The 17,030-nt window shown below is 47.2% G+C and overlaps 1 long non-coding RNA gene across 1 annotated transcript; it reads left to right on the top strand.

The window, feature by feature from the left end:
- The first annotated feature begins 10,902 nt into the window (after positions 1-10,902).
- On the top strand, positions 10,903-11,705 carry LOC146019567 (uncharacterized). Its single transcript, XR_014450605.1, has 3 exons — positions 10,903-10,972; positions 11,366-11,425; positions 11,625-11,705. It is a non-coding gene; the product is annotated as an uncharacterized LOC146019567 (long non-coding RNA).
- Positions 11,706-17,030: the final 5,325 nt, after the last annotated feature.

The following is a 17,030-nucleotide window of genomic DNA, read 5'->3' as shown; positions in this document are numbered from 1 at the left end:
TAGAAAGGATATATATTCCTTCCCATCTTTTGTCCACATCTGTGACCATGCCAGTAATGCCATCAAGATTATTTTGTAGATGAGCGCAAGCTTTTAGTTCAGTTTAAAATGTATAAATTGAATTTATGGCAATAGGTTTTAATTAAGTGTTAAGGGGCACCTGAGTCAGCTATTTACCCACTTACATATTTCTTTAGAGAACAATGTTACTATTCTCATCATTGCTCCACTATAAAACATTATGCTTTAACAGACCGAATCTCTATAGCAGTAAGTATGCTAATTGGAAATTATTGTACTCTAAAGAGGTATTTAATATATCTATTCTCCTATGATATACTGCACAGTCTGCAATAGGCAACAGCTACAATGTATTCTGAACTATGAATTTTTCATATTGTAGGTCAATTTAGCAAAGTTACATATTCAGATTAGATGGAATTACTGAAAGACAAAATATATTTTTGTAAAAGATGGACTGAGAAAAAAATTAAATGGAAAATGAGTACTTCTTCCCTGGTCAAATCTAGATGTTTATGCTGTACATAGGGAAGAATAGAAGGTCAGTCTGAAGACACTCTAATTATATTCTGCTCAGAAGTTTCACACAAAAAAAAAAAAATCTGTTGCTCCCGGTGGGTATATTTACTATCAGTATAGATGAACATACTGTAGGATCCCCAGATTTACTAACATTCAAACTGAAAAGCAAACACAAAATCAAAATACAAATAACAAAAATATTAGAATAATAATGGTTACTGTATAGTGGGTTCACAATATCTAGGTGTCACTTTTTTTTTGTTTTTTGAAAGGCAAAAAAGAGAGAATGTCTCTGTGTGGTGCACCAAAAAGTTAAAATGTAACCTTTATTCAGTATTTGGTAAAAAAAAATTGCGTAAATAAAAGACACAATACAGACACATAAACACAGAATTAAAAAGGATAATTATATCCTCACAACGTGGGGCCCCACTGCCCAATCAAGGTTTGAATTAAACTTTATCACTTAAATTCATATATGGTGCTTTTGATCTGTGAATTATACTGGTTAATTCAAATATTACCAGTCACATACATTATTAGGAACTTTCAATGACAAGCGGAGCTGTTGGAATCACCCCCTTTAGAGTAGAGGAGGTGAATCTGGACTGAAATGTATATACAGTTCTGGCCAGGTACATCGTGGTTTACAACGCGCTTTTGAGGGCTCTGACTCGCGAGTTGCAGATCGCGTTATGTCCTGCGTTATGTACCACGCCATGCAATACATAGTTTAACCACTGGGTGACTAATGCTCCACGTTAAGACTTTACGCTACGGATTTTTGCTAACCAGCCACTTTTCACTAGGGATTTTGTCCTTACTTTACGGACAGAGTATTTTGTATTTATTCGCAGACGCAGCTACGTACGGTCATTTATGTAATTGGTACAGAAGCCATGCTAACCTTTGCTATTGCTAGATGACTACTTAAATTATTGGAGGACCTACAGTATCATACAGTACTTTACACTACGGATTTTGTCCTTACTTTACGGACAGAGTTATTTTCTTTTATTCGCAGCCGCAGTGACATACTGGATGGTCATGAACTGTATTTGATTGGTGCAGAAGCCATGCTAACCATCTGCCAGCAGTAAAATCACAGGCAATAGTGGCCTAGCGGGTAGAGGCACGGCTTCACTATCTCAGTATCAGTAGTTCGATCCTCAGTTGGTTATATTATATTTTTATTTTTGAAACGTTCTTTTTTTTTTTTTTTTTTAAACCAATACAGGTACTGTACTGTAGTTACAGTAGTTGGTGCTTACTGTATCAAATTCTTTCGGACTTTTCCACAAACAAAAATTCACAATGGCAGGCCTCCACGTACACGATAGTTAATACCCATACTGTACATACTGTACGGCGCTACAGAGAACGGTTTTTTTCGCAAAATAGATTTAGCTTTTCAGGTAAAACTCCTTGCCTTGAGGACCGAGTTTCGGGATAAAATTCGCTAACCTTTACTAACCAGCCACTTTTCACTACGGATCTTGTCCTTACTTTACGGACAGAGTACAGTATTTGTACATTACAGTATTTATTCGCAGAAGCAGCTACGTACGGTCATTTATGTAATTGGTACAGAAGCCATGCTAACCTTTGCTATTGCTGGATGACTACTTACTGTAAAACATTATTTGAGGACCTACAGTATCATACTTTACACTACGGATTTTGTCCTTACTTTACGGACAGAGTTATTTTCTTTTATTCGCAGCCGCAGTGACGTACTGGATGGTCATGAACTGTATTTGATTGGTGCAGAAGCCATGCTAACCATCTGCCAGCAGTAAAATCACAGGCAATAGTGGCCTAGCGGGTAGAGGCACGGCTTCACTATCTCAGTATCAGTAGTTCGATCCTCAGTTGGTTACATTATATTTTTATTTTTGAAACGTTCTTTTTTTTTTTTAAACTAATACAGGTACTGTAGTTACAGTAGTTGGTGCTTATCAAAATCTTTCGGACTTTTCCACAAACAAAAATTCACAATGGCAGGCCTCCATGTACAGTACACGATAGTTAATACCCATACATACTGTACTGCGCTACAGAGAACGTTTTTTTTTCGCAAAATAGATTTAACTTTTCAGGTAAAACTCCTTGCCTTGAGGACCGTGTTTCGGGATTAAATTCGCTAACCATTGCTAACCAGCCACTTTTCACTACGGATTTTGTCCTTACTTTACGGACAGATTGTTAGTACAGTATTTATTCGCAGAAGCAGCTACGTACGGTCATTTATGTAATTGGTACAGAAGCCATGCTAACCTTTGCTATAGCTGGATGACTACTTAAAACATTATTTGAGGACCTACAGTATCATACTTTACACTACGGATTTTGTCCTTACTTTACGGACAGAGTTATTTTCTTTTATTCGCAGCCGCAGTGACGTACTGGATGGTCATGAACTGTATTTGATTGGTGCAGAAGCCATGCTAACCATCTGCCAGCAGTAAAATCACAGGCAATAGTGGCCTAGCGGGTAGAGGCACGGCTTCACTATCTCAGTATCAGTAGTTCGATCCTCAGTTGGTTACTTTATATTTTTATTTTTGAAACATTCTTTTTTTTTTTTACACATACACACACCTCACTTTTACACCGCATTCTTACCGATCCAGGATCCAGCGCTGATCTCTCTGCAGCAGAGCCGGACAGCCCGCACTGACAGCGGGCTGACCGGCTTCCTCCGACGCAGCTCACAGCTTCTGTAGCGCTGTCCCAGCGCGACACTGGCTGAAATTCAAAAATTCAAAATTCGCAGAACTAAGGGGACCCGCATACGGGTGCCTTCCACTGTAAACGGAAAAATTCGCAGAACAAATTTGCGCCAGAGACACTACAGTAAACTGCAATAACTGATTAAGGAAGCCCTCCGCTAAAAACGGAAAAATTCGCAGGACTAAAAACAAAATAAAGTACAGTATGCTGTAGTAACGTATATTGAGTACTAAAACACCTGCAACGCACAGTTTATTAAATTAAATTAATACAGTATGAGGCCTCCCATATACTGTACTGTACGGTATGAAGACACAATTTTATTAAAGTTAAGAAACCCATTCACTGTATAGTACTGTACAGTATGTCTCCTGGATTGATTACTTTAGCCTACTGACTACCATGTGTACTGCGTTTTGTGTCATGCGCTGGGGAGTGTTCACTTCCAAAATGGATTCTGCTCGGAGGCTGCGTTACAGCTACGCCGAGCTGATCATTTTGGTTAGCTGCCGGGACAAGCCTCTGAGCAATAACCGGGAGAAGCGCAATGCTTACAGGGATGCGCGAAGGATAATACTACGCAAGTACTGCCGGCTGCGCAGGATTAGGTCGCTCCAAAGAAAATGGAGCGACCTAGTCACAAGGCAGCCTGCGAAGCTGGAGGCCCTGCGCCGTTCCGTCGCCAGTAAGTACTGTACACTACTCCTGTTAGGTACTTTACATTGAACTCTACTGTACAGTATACTGTACTGTATTTAGATTGTGTACTGATCCTGTACCTACAGTACCAACTACTGTAGGTTGACAAGCATTGTGTCGACACCCATAGGTTAACAGACAGCAAGGTCTACATGTGTTTAGGCCAACATGGGTCAAGGTGGACATGTGGTTAGATTGACACAAGCATTACAGTATGTCAACATTCAGAAGGTCGACATGGTGTTTTCCAGTGTTTTGGGGATCCGCCATGTACTGACAGGCGAAACGGTATTTCATGCCCTAACATCCACTAGGGCAGGGGTGTCAAACTCAAATTCATCCGGGGCCACATCAGCAGTTTGGTCACCCTCAAAGGGCCAGTTCTTCATCTTCCCCAATATTTGCAGATACAGTAATAATTACCCCGAAACACCATTTTTAAGGGCATATCCGCAAATACTGTATTAGGTAATGCAGCACACAGTACTGTATACTGTACAGTATTTTTTTAAAAAATTACTACAGTATACAGGTACTGTACTGTATATTCGGCTAGCCCATGGTACAGTCAGAGCTGGCCTTAGGCATAGGCAAACTAGGCAATTGCCTAGGGCATTTGGAATGCCTGGGGGCATAAGCAGCTTCTGCTGATTAAAATGATATGCAGCATGCCTATGTTCTGTGTGTGAGTGAGGCTGTATCTGCATATAAATTGTGTAATCATGGAAATCACTGTAACATACAGTACTGTAGCATTCTGTATGCAGGTACAGCCACAGTCGCACACAAAATACAGTATAGGCATGCTGCATATCATTTTAATCATGGGAAGCTCCTTGTGTGTCCTGGTCAAATAACAATGCAAATAAGATGAATTTTCAGCAAAAAATGCACCCAACGTTAGCAGAACTGGCCAGGAGCTGCATGGCTTATTGAGTCAAGATATACTGTATGAGGAAACATCTGTATCCAAGCAGAGGCAGAGGTCACAGTGTTAGCGGCTGTGCGAGTGCTGTCTGTGGGTGGGTTGGTTGTGCCATAGTGTTCGGCATATGTCTAAGGGGCATTACTGTATGTGTGTCATGTACAGTATAAATGCATTAATAATGTGCGACATACAGTACTGTATGTGTAACAGGCATTACTGTATGTGTGTCATGTGTATACGGGCATTAATAATGTGCAACATACTGTACTGTACTGTACAGTATGTGTAATGGGCATTGTGTGTGTCATTATGTGTATGAAGGGCATTAAAAAGGTTGGCATAATGTGTAAGGGGCATTATGGTTATACAGTAAGGACATTAATAACATGTGTCATGTGTAAGGGGCATTACTGTGTGGTATTATCAGGGGTGCCGAGAGAAAGGGGTAGGGGGTACAAATTACCCAGGCCAAAGTCTGATGGATGATGTCCCTGATCACATGACGGTACAAACATTGTCTGGCGGGAATGCTGTAATACTGTAGGTGAAGGCTGCGTGGGCCACATGTCGAGGTCTTGCGGGCCAGATTTGGCCCATGGGCCTTGTGTTTGACACCCGTGCACTAGAGCGTGGTGGGATAATAAAATACAGTACTTGTACTTTACTGTACTAATGTTTGAAAGGACACTACAGTATACTGTAAATGTTATTTTTACACAGGACGTCAGAGGAGGAGCAGGGAAAGGGCACTTTTGTCATCAAGTGGAAGCGTGGCAAGCGGTATGTGTCCTATCCACTTTGGAGCGGAGTGGATTTTCTAAAGTACAGTATGGCGGGCGCAGCACTTTATAAAATCCAGTCCACGCCTTTTTGTAAACCCAGTAATGAGTACAGTAACTTTATTTAAACAGCACACTTTCTCATTTTTCTCATCTTCACACAGTGCCTCCGCTTGAAGGCGAGGACACCCTGCCCTTGCGGGCCGTTACTGCCCCCAGCGCCTCAGCCGCTCCGTCTGAGAGTAAGTCCTGTCATTTCTTTATTGAGTTTGTGTTTTTTTTTTCTTTCTCTCCTACTGTACAGTAATTGTGTCTTTTCTTAGCGTGCCATTGGCCCACGCTGGTAGCGTGGGCCAACGGCAGCCTAGCGCAGCCCTGCGTAGTCAGCGTTGTGTCCATGTCAGGGGGGTGGGGGTGGAGCGTTGCGCCAATGCCTCTGATGCACAAAAGGAGGCAATTGCCACTGGCAGTACTAGTGTACATCCGGTACTGCACTGACAAATGCCTCCTTTTGAAACAACCACTATCCAGGGCAGCCGTAAGCAGGGAATGCGCAGCGGTATGTGTCCCATCCACTTTGGAGTGGAGTGGATTTTCTAAAGTACAGTATGGCGGGCGCAGCACTTTATAAAATCCAGTCCACGCCTTTTTGTAAACCCAGTAATGAGTACAGTAACTTTATTTAAACAGCACACTTTCTCATTTTTCTCATCTTCACACAGTGCCTCCGCTTGAAGGCGCGGACACCCTGCCCTTGTGGGCCGTTACTGCCCCCAGCGCCTCAGCTGCTCCGTCTGAGAGTAAGTCCTGTCATTTCTTTATTGAGTTTGTGTTTTTTTTTTCTTTCTCTCCTACTGTACAGTAATTGTGTCTTTTCTTAGCGTGCCATTGGCCCACGCTGGTAGCGTGGGCCAATGGCAGCCTAGCGCAGCCCTGCGTAGTCAGCGTTGTGTCCATGTCAGGGGGGTGGGGGTGGAGCGTTGCGCCAATGCCTCTGATGCACAAAAGGAGGCAATTGCCACTGGCAGTACTAGTGTACATCCGGTACTGCACTGACAAATGCCTCCTTTTGAAACAACCACTATCCAGGGCAGCCGTAAGCAGGGAATGCGCAGCGGTATGTGTCCTATCCACTTTGGAGCGGAGTGGATTTTCTAAAGTACAGTATGGCGGGCGCAGCACTTTATAAAATCCAGTCCACGCCTTTTTGTAAACCCAGTAATGAGTACAGTAACTTTATTTAAACAGCACACTTTCTCATTTTTCTCATCTTCACACAGTGCCTCCGCTTGAAGGCGAGGACACCCTGCCCTTGCGGGCCGTTACTGCCCCCAGCGCCTCAGCTGCTCCGTCTGAGAGTAAGTCCTGTCATTTCTTTATTGAGTTTGTGTTTTTTTTTTCTTTCTCTCCTACTGTACAGTAATTGTGTCTTTTCTTAGCGTGCCATTGGCCCACGCTGGTAGCGTGGGCCAATGACAGCCTAGCGCAGCCCTGCGTAGTCAGCGTTGTGTCCATGTCAGGGGGGTGGGGGTGGAGCGTTGCGCCAATGCCTCTGATGCACAAAAGGAGGCAATTGCCACTGGCAGTACTAGTGTACATCCGGTACTGCACTGACAAATGCCTCCTTTTGAAACAACCACTATCCAGGGCAGCCGTAAGCAGGGAATGCGCAGCGGTATGTGTCCTATCCACTTTGGAGCGGAGTGGATTTTCTAAAGTACAGTATGGCGGGCGCAGCACTTTATAAAATCCAGTCCACGCCTTTTTGTAAACCCAGTAATGAGTACAGTAACTTTATTTAAACAGCACACTTTCTCATTTTTCTCATCTTCACACAGTGCCTCCGCTTGAAGGCGAGGACACCCTGCCCTTGCGGGCCGTTACTGCCCCCAGCGCCTCAGCCGCTCCGTCTGAGAGTAAGTCCTGTCATTTCTTTATTGAGTTTGTGTTTTTTTTTTCTTTCTCTCCTACTGTACAGTAATTGTGTCTTTTCTTAGCGTGCCATTGGCCCACGCTGGTAGCGTGGGCCAATGGCAGCCTAGCGCAGCCCTGCGTAGTCAGCGTTGTGTCCATGTCAGGGGGGTGGGGGTGGAGCGTTGCGCCAATGCCTCTGATGCACAAAAGGAGGCAATTGCCACTGGCAGTACTAGTGTACATCCGGTACTGCACTGACAAATGCCTCCTTTTGAAACAACCACTATCCAGGGCAGCCGTAAGCAGGGAATGCGCAGCGGTATGTGTCCTATCCACTTTGGAGCGGAGTGGATTTTCTAAAGTACAGTATGGCGGGCGCAGCACTTTATAAAATCCAGTCCACGCCTTTTTGTAAACCCAGTAATGAGTACAGTAACTTTATTTAAACAGCACACTTTCTCATTTTTCTCATCTTCACACAGTGCCTCCGCTTGAAGGCGAGGACACCCTGCCCTTGCGGGCCGTTACTGCCCCCAGCGCCTCAGCTGCTCCGTCTGAGAGTAAGTCCTGTCATTTCTTTATTGAGTTTGTGTTTTTTTTTTCTTTCTCTCCTACTGTACAGTAATTGTGTCTTTTCTTAGCGTGCCATTGGCCCACGCTGGTAGCGTGGGCCAATGGCAGCCTAGCGCAGCCCTGCGTAGTCAGCGTTGTGTCCATGTCAGGGGGGTGGGGGTGGAGCGTTGCGCCAATGCCTCTGATGCACAAAAGGAGGCAATTGCCACTGGCAGTACTAGTGTACATCCGGTACTGCACTGACAAATGCCTCCTTTTGAAACAACCACTATCCAGGGCAGCCGTAAGCAGGGAATGCGCAGCGGTATGTGTCCTATCCACTTTGGAGCGGAGTGGATTTTCTAAAGTACAGTATGGCGGGCGCAGCACTTTATAAAATCCAGTCCACGCCTTTTTGTAAACCCAGTAATGAGTACAGTAACTTTATTTAAACAGCACACTTTCTCATTTTTCTCATCTTCACACAGTGCCTCCGCTTGAAGGCGAGGACACCCTGCCCTTGCGGGCCGTTACTGCCCCCAGCGCCTCAGCCGCTCCGTCTGAGAGTAAGTCCTGTCATTTCTTTATTGAGTTTGTGTTTTTTTTTTCTTTCTCTCCTACTGTACAGTAATTGTGTCTTTTCTTAGCGTGCCATTGGCCCACGCTGGTAGCGTGGGCCAATGGCAGCCTAGCGCAGCCCTGCGTAGTCAGCGTTGTGTCCATGTCAGGGGGGTGGGGGTGGAGCGTTGCGCCAATGCCTCTGATGCACAAAAGGAGGCAATTGCCACTGGCAGTACTAGTGTACATCCGGTACTGCACTGACAAATGCCTCCTTTTGAAACAACCACTATCCAGGGCAGCCGTAAGCAGGGAATGCGCAGCGGTATGTGTCCTATCCACTTTGGAGCGGAGTGGATTTTCTAAAGTACAGTATGGCGGGCGCAGCACTTTATAAAATCCAGTCCACGCCTTTTTGTAAACCCAGTAATGAGTACAGTAACTTTATTTAAACAGCACACTTTCTCATTTTTCTCATCTTCACACAGTGCCTCCGCTTGAAGGCGAGGACACCCTGCCCTTGCGGGCCGTTACTGCCCCCAGCGCCTCAGCTGCTCCGTCTGAGAGTAAGTCCTGTCATTTCTTTATTGAGTTTGTGTTTTTTTTTTCTTTCTCTCCTACTGTACAGTAATTGTGTCTTTTCTTAGCGTGCCATTGGCCCACGCTGGTAGCGTGGGCCAATGGCAGCCTAGCGCAGCCCTGCGTAGTCAGCGTTGTGTCCATGTCAGGGGGGTGGGGGTGGAGCGTTGCGCCAATGCCTCTGATGCACAAAAGGAGGCAATTGCCACTGGCAGTACTAGTGTACATCCGGTACTGCACTGACAAATGCCTCCTTTTGAAACAACCACTATCCAGGGCAGCCGTAAGCAGGGAATGTGCAGCGGTATGTGTCCTATCCACTTTGGAGCGGAGTGGATTTTCTAAAGTACAGTATGGCGGGCGCAGCACTTTATAAAATCCAGTCCACGCCTTTTTGTAAACCCAGTAATGAGTACAGTAACTTTATTTAAACAGCACACTTTCTCATTTTTCTCATCTTCACACAGTGCCTCCGCTTGAAGGCGAGGACACCCTGCCCTTGCGGGCCGTTACTGCCCCCAGCGCCTCAGCCGCTCCGTCTGAGAGTAAGTCCTGTCATTTCTTTATTGAGTTTGTGTTTTTTTTTCTTTCTCTCCTACTGTACAGTAATTGTGTCTTTTCTTAGCGTGCCATTGGCCCACGCTGGTAGCGTGGGCCAATGGCAGCCTAGCGCAGCCCTGCGTAGTCAGCGTTGTGTCCATGTCAGGGGGGTGGGGGTGGAGCGTTGCGCCAATGCCTCTGATGCACAAAAGGAGGCAATTGCCACTGGCAGTACTAGTGTACATCCGGTACTGCACTGACAAATGCCTCCTTTTGAAACAACCACTATCCAGGGCAGCCGTAAGCAGGGAATGCGCAGCGGTATGTGTCCTATCCACTTTGGAGCGGAGTGGATTTTCTAAAGTACAGTATGGCGGGCGCAGCACTTTATAAAATCCAGTCCACGCCTTTTTGTAAACCCAGTAATGAGTACAGTAACTTTATTTAAACAGCACACTTTCTCATTTTTCTCATCTTCACACAGTGCCTCCGCTTGAAGGCGAGGACACCCTGCCCTTGCGGGCCGTTACTGCCCCCAGCGCCTCAGCCGCTCCGTCTGAGAGTAAGTCCTGTCATTTCTTTATTGAGTTTGTGTTTTTTTTTTCTTTCTCTCCTACTGTACAGTAATTGTGTCTTTTCTTAGCGTGTCATTGGCCCACGCTGGTAGCGTGGGCCAATGGCAGCCTAGCGCAGCCCTGCGTAGTCAGCGTTGTGTCCATGTCAGGGGGGTGGGGGTGGAGCGTTGCGCCAATGCCTCTGATGCACAAAAGGAGGCAATTGCCACTGGCAGTACTAGTGTACATCCGGTACTGCACTGACAAATGCCTCCTTTTGAAACAACCACTATCCAGGGCAGCCGTAAGCAGGGAATGCGCAGCGGTATGTGTCCTATCCACTTTGGAGCGGAGTGGATTTTCTAAAGTACAGTATGGCGGGCGCAGCACTTTATAAAATCCAGTCCACGCCTTTTTGTAAAGCCACCCCCGCCCTATTTACAGTAATAAGAGTACGGTAAGTTTATTAACAGTAAACAGCACTTGTTCTCATTTTTGACATTTTCCCACAGTGACTCTGATTGAAGACCAGGGCACCCTGCCCTGCGGGCATGCTACAGGCCCCCCCTCAAGCATCGCCACGATGCTAAGCAGTAAGTCCTGTCATTTCTTTATTGTGTTTTGTGTTTGTGTGTTTGAACTTGTGTAGTTTTTTGCCGTGCCGTTGGGCGACGCTGTCAGCATCGGCCAACGGCAGCCTAGCACAGTCAGCGTAGTGTCCCCGCGGGAGCCCTGCACAATTACCGTAATGTCCCCGTCAGGTACTGTAGCTCTGCGTCTCGTGCACAAAGGGGGTGGGAGTGGAGGCGTGCGGTACGTCTGATGCACGACGTTTTGACCTAGGCATTATTTATCTACAGTATACAGTACTGCAATACTGTATACTCTACCATAACCTCAGTGATCACAGTAGTGTGTGTGAACTAATGTTTCAAAGGACACTACAGTACAGTATACTGTAATGTACTGTAATTATTTTTACACAGGACTTCAGAGGAGGATGGAAAGGGTACTCCCCAGAAGGTCCCCTCAAACTTTGGCAGCCAGTAAGTGTCCTCCCGACCTGTTCATACAGTACCCCCAGTATCCACGTTGACGTGGAGTCTATTTTATCAAGTGTGGTGGGCACAGCACTTTATTGAAAACAGTCCACGGCTTTTTTTTTTAACACCCCCTCCTCCCCATTTAGAGTAAGAATAATAACTTTACAGTATTTTAACAGCACATTTTATCATTTCCCCACAGTGCCAAGCCTAGAGGAAGACCAGGGCACCCTGCCCTTGCGGGCCGTTACTGCCCCCAGCGCCTCAGCTGCTCCGTCTGAGAGTAAGTCCTGTCATTTCTTTATTGAGTTTGTTTTTTTTTTTTATTTCTCTCCTACTGTACAGTAATTGTGTCTTTTCTTAGCGTGCCATTGGCCCACGCTGGTAGCGTGGGCCAATGGCAGCCTAGCGCAGCCCTGCGTAGTCAGCGTTGTGTCCATGTCAGGGGGGTGGGGGTGGAGCGTTGCGCCAATGCCTCTGATGCACAAAAGGAGGCAATTGCCACTGGCAGTACTAGTGTACATCCGGTACTGCACTGACAAATGCCTCCTTTTGAAACAACCACTATCCAGGGCAGCCGTAAGCAGGGAATGTGCAGCGGTATGTGTCCTATCCACTTTGGAGCGGAGTGGATTTTCTAAAGTACAGTATGGCGGGCGCAGCACTTTATAAAATCCAGTCCACGCCTTTTTGTAAACCCAGTAATGAGTACAGTAACTTTATTTAAACAGCACACTTTCTCATTTTTCTCATCTTCACACAGTGCCTCCGCTTGAAGGCGAGGACACCCTGCCCTTGCGGGCCGTTACTGCCCCCAGCGCCTCAGCCGCTCCGTCTGAGAGTAAGTCCTGTCATTTCTTTATTGAGTTTGTGTTTTTTTTTTCTTTCTCTCCTACTGTACAGTAATTGTGTCTTTTCTTAGCGTGCCATTGGCCCACGCTGGTAGCGTGGGCCAACGGCAGCCTAGCGCAGCCCTGCGTAGTCAGCGTTGTGTCCATGTCAGGGGGGTGGGGGTGGAGCGTTGCGCCAATGCCTCTGATGCACAAAAGGAGGCAATTGCCACTGGCAGTACTAGTGTACATCCGGTACTGCACTGACAAATGCCTCCTTTTGAAACAACCACTATCCAGGGCAGCCGTAAGCAGGGAATGCGCAGCGGTATGTGTCCTATCCACTTTGGAGCGGAGTGGATTTTCTAAAGTACAGTATGGCGGGCGCAGCACTTTATAAAATCCAGTCCACGCCTTTTTGTAAACCCAGTAATGAGTACAGTAACTTTATTTAAACAGCACACTTTCTCATTTTTCTCATCTTCACACAGTGCCTCCGCTTGAAGGCGAGGACACCCTGCCCTTGCGGGCCGTTACTGCCCCCAGCGCCTCAGCTGCTCCGTCTGAGAGTAAGTCCTGTCATTTCTTTATTGAGTTTGTGTTTTTTTTTTTTTCTCTCCTACTGTACAGTAATTGTGTCTTTTCTTAGCGTGCCATTGGCCCACGCTGGTAGCGTGGGCCAATGGCAGCCTAGCGCAGCCCTGCGTAGTCAGCGTTGTGTCCATGTCAGGGGGGTGGGGGTGGAGCGTTGCGCCAATGCCTCTGATGCACAAAAGGAGGCAATTGCCACTGGCAGTACTAGTGTACATCCGGTACTGCACTGACAAATGCCTCCTTTTGAAACAACCACTATCCAGGGCAGCCGTAAGCAGGGAATGCGCAGCGGTATGTGTCCTATCCACTTTGGAGCGGAGTGGATTTTCTAAAGTACAGTATGGCGGGCGCAGCACTTTATAAAATCCAGTCCACGCCTTTTTGTAAACCCAGTAATGAGTACAGTAACTTTATTTAAACAGCACACTTTCTCATTTTTCTCATCTTCACACAGTGCCTCCGCTTGAAGGCGAGGACACCCTGCCCTTGCGGGCCGTTACTGCCCCCAGCGCCTCAGCTGCTCCGTCTGAGAGTAAGTCCTGTCATTTCTTTATTGAGTTTGTGTTTTTTTTTTCTTTCTCTCCTACTGTACAGTAATTGTGTCTTTTCTTAGCGTGCCATTGGCCCACGCTGGTAGCGTGGGCCAATGACAGCCTAGCGCAGCCCTGCGTAGTCAGCGTTGTGTCCATGTCAGGGGGGTGGGGGTGGAGCGTTGCGCCAATGCCTCTGATGCACAAAAGGAGGCAATTGCCACTGGCAGTACTAGTGTACATCCGGTACTGCACTGACAAATGCCTCCTTTTGAAACAACCACTATCCAGGGCAGCCGTAAGCAGGGAATGCGCAGCGGTATGTGTCCTATCCACTTTGGAGCGGAGTGGATTTTCTAAAGTACAGTATGGCGGGCGCAGCACTTTATAAAATCCAGTCCACGCCTTTTTGTAAACCCAGTAATGAGTACAGTAACTTTATTTAAACAGCACACTTTCTCATTTTTCTCATCTTCACACAGTGCCTCCGCTTGAAGGCGAGGACACCCTGCCCTTGCGGGCCGTTACTGCCCCCAGCGCCTCAGCCGCTCCGTCTGAGAGTAAGTCCTGTCATTTCTTTATTGAGTTTGTGTTTTTTTTTTCTTTCTCTCCTACTGTACAGTAATTGTGTCTTTTCTTAGCGTGCCATTGGCCCACGCTGGTAGCGTGGGCCAACGGCAGCCTAGCGCAGCCCTGCGTAGTCAGCGTTGTGTCCATGTCAGGGGGGTGGGGGTGGAGCGTTGCGCCAATGCCTCTGATGCACAAAAGGAGGCAATTGCCACTGGCAGTACTAGTGTACATCCGGTACTGCACTGACAAATGCCTCCTTTTGAAACAACCACTATCCAGGGCAGCCGTAAGCAGGGAATGCGCAGCGGTATGTGTCCTATCCACTTTGGAGCGGAGTGGATTTTCTAAAGTACAGTATGGCGGGCGCAGCACTTTATAAAATCCAGTCCACGCCTTTTTGTAAACCCAGTAATTAGTACAGTAACTTTATTTAAACAGCACACTTTCTCATTTTTCTCATCTTCACACAGTGCCTCCGCTTGAAGGCGAGGACACCCTGCCCTTGCGGGCCGTTACTGCCCCCAGCGCCTCAGCTGCTCCGTCTGAGAGTAAGTCCTGTCATTTCTTTATTGAGTTTGTGTTTTTTTTTTCTTTCTCTCCTACTGTACAGTAATTGTGTCTTTTCTTAGCGTGCCATTGGCCCACGCTGGTAGCGTGGGCCAATGGCAGCCTAGCGCAGCCCTGCGTAGTCAGCGTTGTGTCCATGTCAGGGGGGTGGGGGTGGAGCGTTGCGCCAATGCCTCTGATGCACAAAAGGAGGCAATTGCCACTGGCAGTACTAGTGTACATCCGGTACTGCACTGACAAATGCCTCCTTTTGAAACAACCACTATCCAGGGCAGCCGTAAGCAGGGAATGCGCAGCGGTATGTGTCCTATCCACTTTGGAGCGGAGTGGATTTTCTAAAGTACAGTATGGCGGGCGCAGCACTTTATAAAATCCAGTCCACGCCTTTTTGTAAACCCAGTAATGAGTACAGTAACTTTATTTAAACAGCACACTTTCTCATTTTTCTCATCTTCACACAGTGCCTCCGCTTGAAGGCGAGGACACCCTGCCCTTGCGGGCCGTTACTGCCCCCAGCGCCTCAGCTGCTCCGTCTGAGAGTAAGTCCTGTCATTTCTTTATTGAGTTTGTGTTTTTTTTTTCTTTCTCTCCTACTGTACAGTAATTGTGTCTTTTCTTAGCGTGCCATTGGCCCACGCTGGTAGCGTGGGCCAATGACAGCCTAGCGCAGCCCTGCGTAGTCAGCGTTGTGTCCATGTCAGGGGGGTGGGGGTGGAGCGTTGCGCCAATGCCTCTGATGCACAAAAGGAGGCAATTGCCACTGGCAGTACTAGTGTACATCCGGTACTGCACTGACAAATGCCTCCTTTTGAAACAACCACTATCCAGGGCAGCCGTAAGCAGGGAATGCGCAGCGGTATGTGTCCTATCCACTTTGGAGCGGAGTGGATTTTCTAAAGTACAGTATGGCGGGCGCAGCACTTTATAAAATCCAGTCCACGCCTTTTTGTAAACCCAGTAATGAGTACAGTAACTTTATTTAAACAGCACACTTTCTCATTTTTCTCATCTTCACACAGTGCCTCCGCTTGAAGGCGAGGACACCCTGCCCTTGCGGGCCGTTACTGCCCCCAGCGCCTCAGCTGCTCCGTCTGAGAGTAAGTCCTGTCATTTCTTTATTGAGTTTGTGTTTTTTTTTTCTTTCTCTCCTACTGTACAGTAATTGTGTCTTTTCTTAGCGTGCCATTGGCCCACGCTGGTAGCGTGGGCCAATGGCAGCCTAGCGCAGCCCTGCGTAGTCAGCGTTGTGTCCATGTCAGGGGGGTGGGGGTGGAGCGTTGCGCCAATGCCTCTGATGCACAAAAGGAGGCAATTGCCACTGGCAGTACTAGTGTACATCCGGTACTGCACTGACAAATGCCTCCTTTTGAAACAACCACTATCCAGGGCAGCCGTAAGCAGGGAATGCGCAGCGGTATGTGTCCTATCCACTTTGGAGCGGAGTGGATTTTCTAAAGTACAGTATGGCGGGCGCAGCACTTTATAAAATCCAGTCCACGCCTTTTTGTAAACCCAGTAATGAGTACAGTAACTTTATTTAAACAGCACACTTTCTCATTTTTCTCATCTTCACACAGTGCCTCCGCTTGAAGGCGAGGACACCCTGCCCTTGCGGGCCGTTACTGCCCCCAGCGCCTCAGCCGCTCCGTCTGAGAGTAAGTCCTGTCATTTCTTTATTGAGTTTGTGTTTTTTTTTTCTTTCTCTCCTACTGTACAGTAATTGTGTCTTTTCTTAGCGTGCCATTGGCCCACGCTGGTAGCGTGGGCCAATGGCAGCCTAGCGCAGCCCTGCGTAGTCAGCGTTGTGTCCATGTCAGGGGGGTGGGGGTGGAGCGTTGCGCCAATGCCTCTGATGCACAAAAGGAGGCAATTGCCACTGGCAGTACTAGTGTACATCCGGTACTGCACTGACAAATGCCTCCTTTTGAAACAACCACTATCCAGGGCAGCCGTAAGCAGGGAATGCGCAGCGGTATGTGTCCTATCCACTTTGGAGCGGAGTGGATTTTCTAAAGTACAGTATGGCGGGCGCAGCACTTTATAAAATCGAGTCCACGCCTTTTTGTAAACCCAGTAATGAGTACAGTAACTTTATTTAAACAGCACACTTTCTCATTTTTCTCATCTTCACACAGTGCCTCCGCTTGAAGGCGAGGACACCCTGCCCTTGCGGGCCGTTACTGCCCCCAGCGCCTCAGCTGCTCCGTCTGAGAGTAAGTCCTGTCATTTCTTTATTGAGTTTGTGTTTTTTTTTTCTTTCTCTCCTACTGTACAGTAATTGTGTCTTTTCTTAGCGTGCCATTGGCCCACGCTGGTAGCGTGGGCCAATGGCAGCCTAGCGCAGCCCTGCGTAGTCAGCGTTGTGTCCATGTCAGGGGGGTGGGGGTGGAGCGTTGCGCCAATGCCTCTGATGCACAAAAGGAGGCAATTGCCACTGGCAGTACTAGTGTACATCCGGTACTGCACTGACAAATGCCTCCTTTTGAAACAACCACTATCCAGGGCAGCCGTAAGCAG

Source organism: Crinia signifera, chromosome 7 (genome assembly GCF_055691185.1).
Source record: "Crinia signifera chromosome 7, ASM5569118v1, whole genome shotgun sequence".
Classification (NCBI taxonomy): domain Eukaryota; kingdom Metazoa; phylum Chordata; class Amphibia; order Anura; family Myobatrachidae; genus Crinia; species Crinia signifera.
This window is presented reverse-complemented; position numbering and strand designations above follow the sequence as displayed.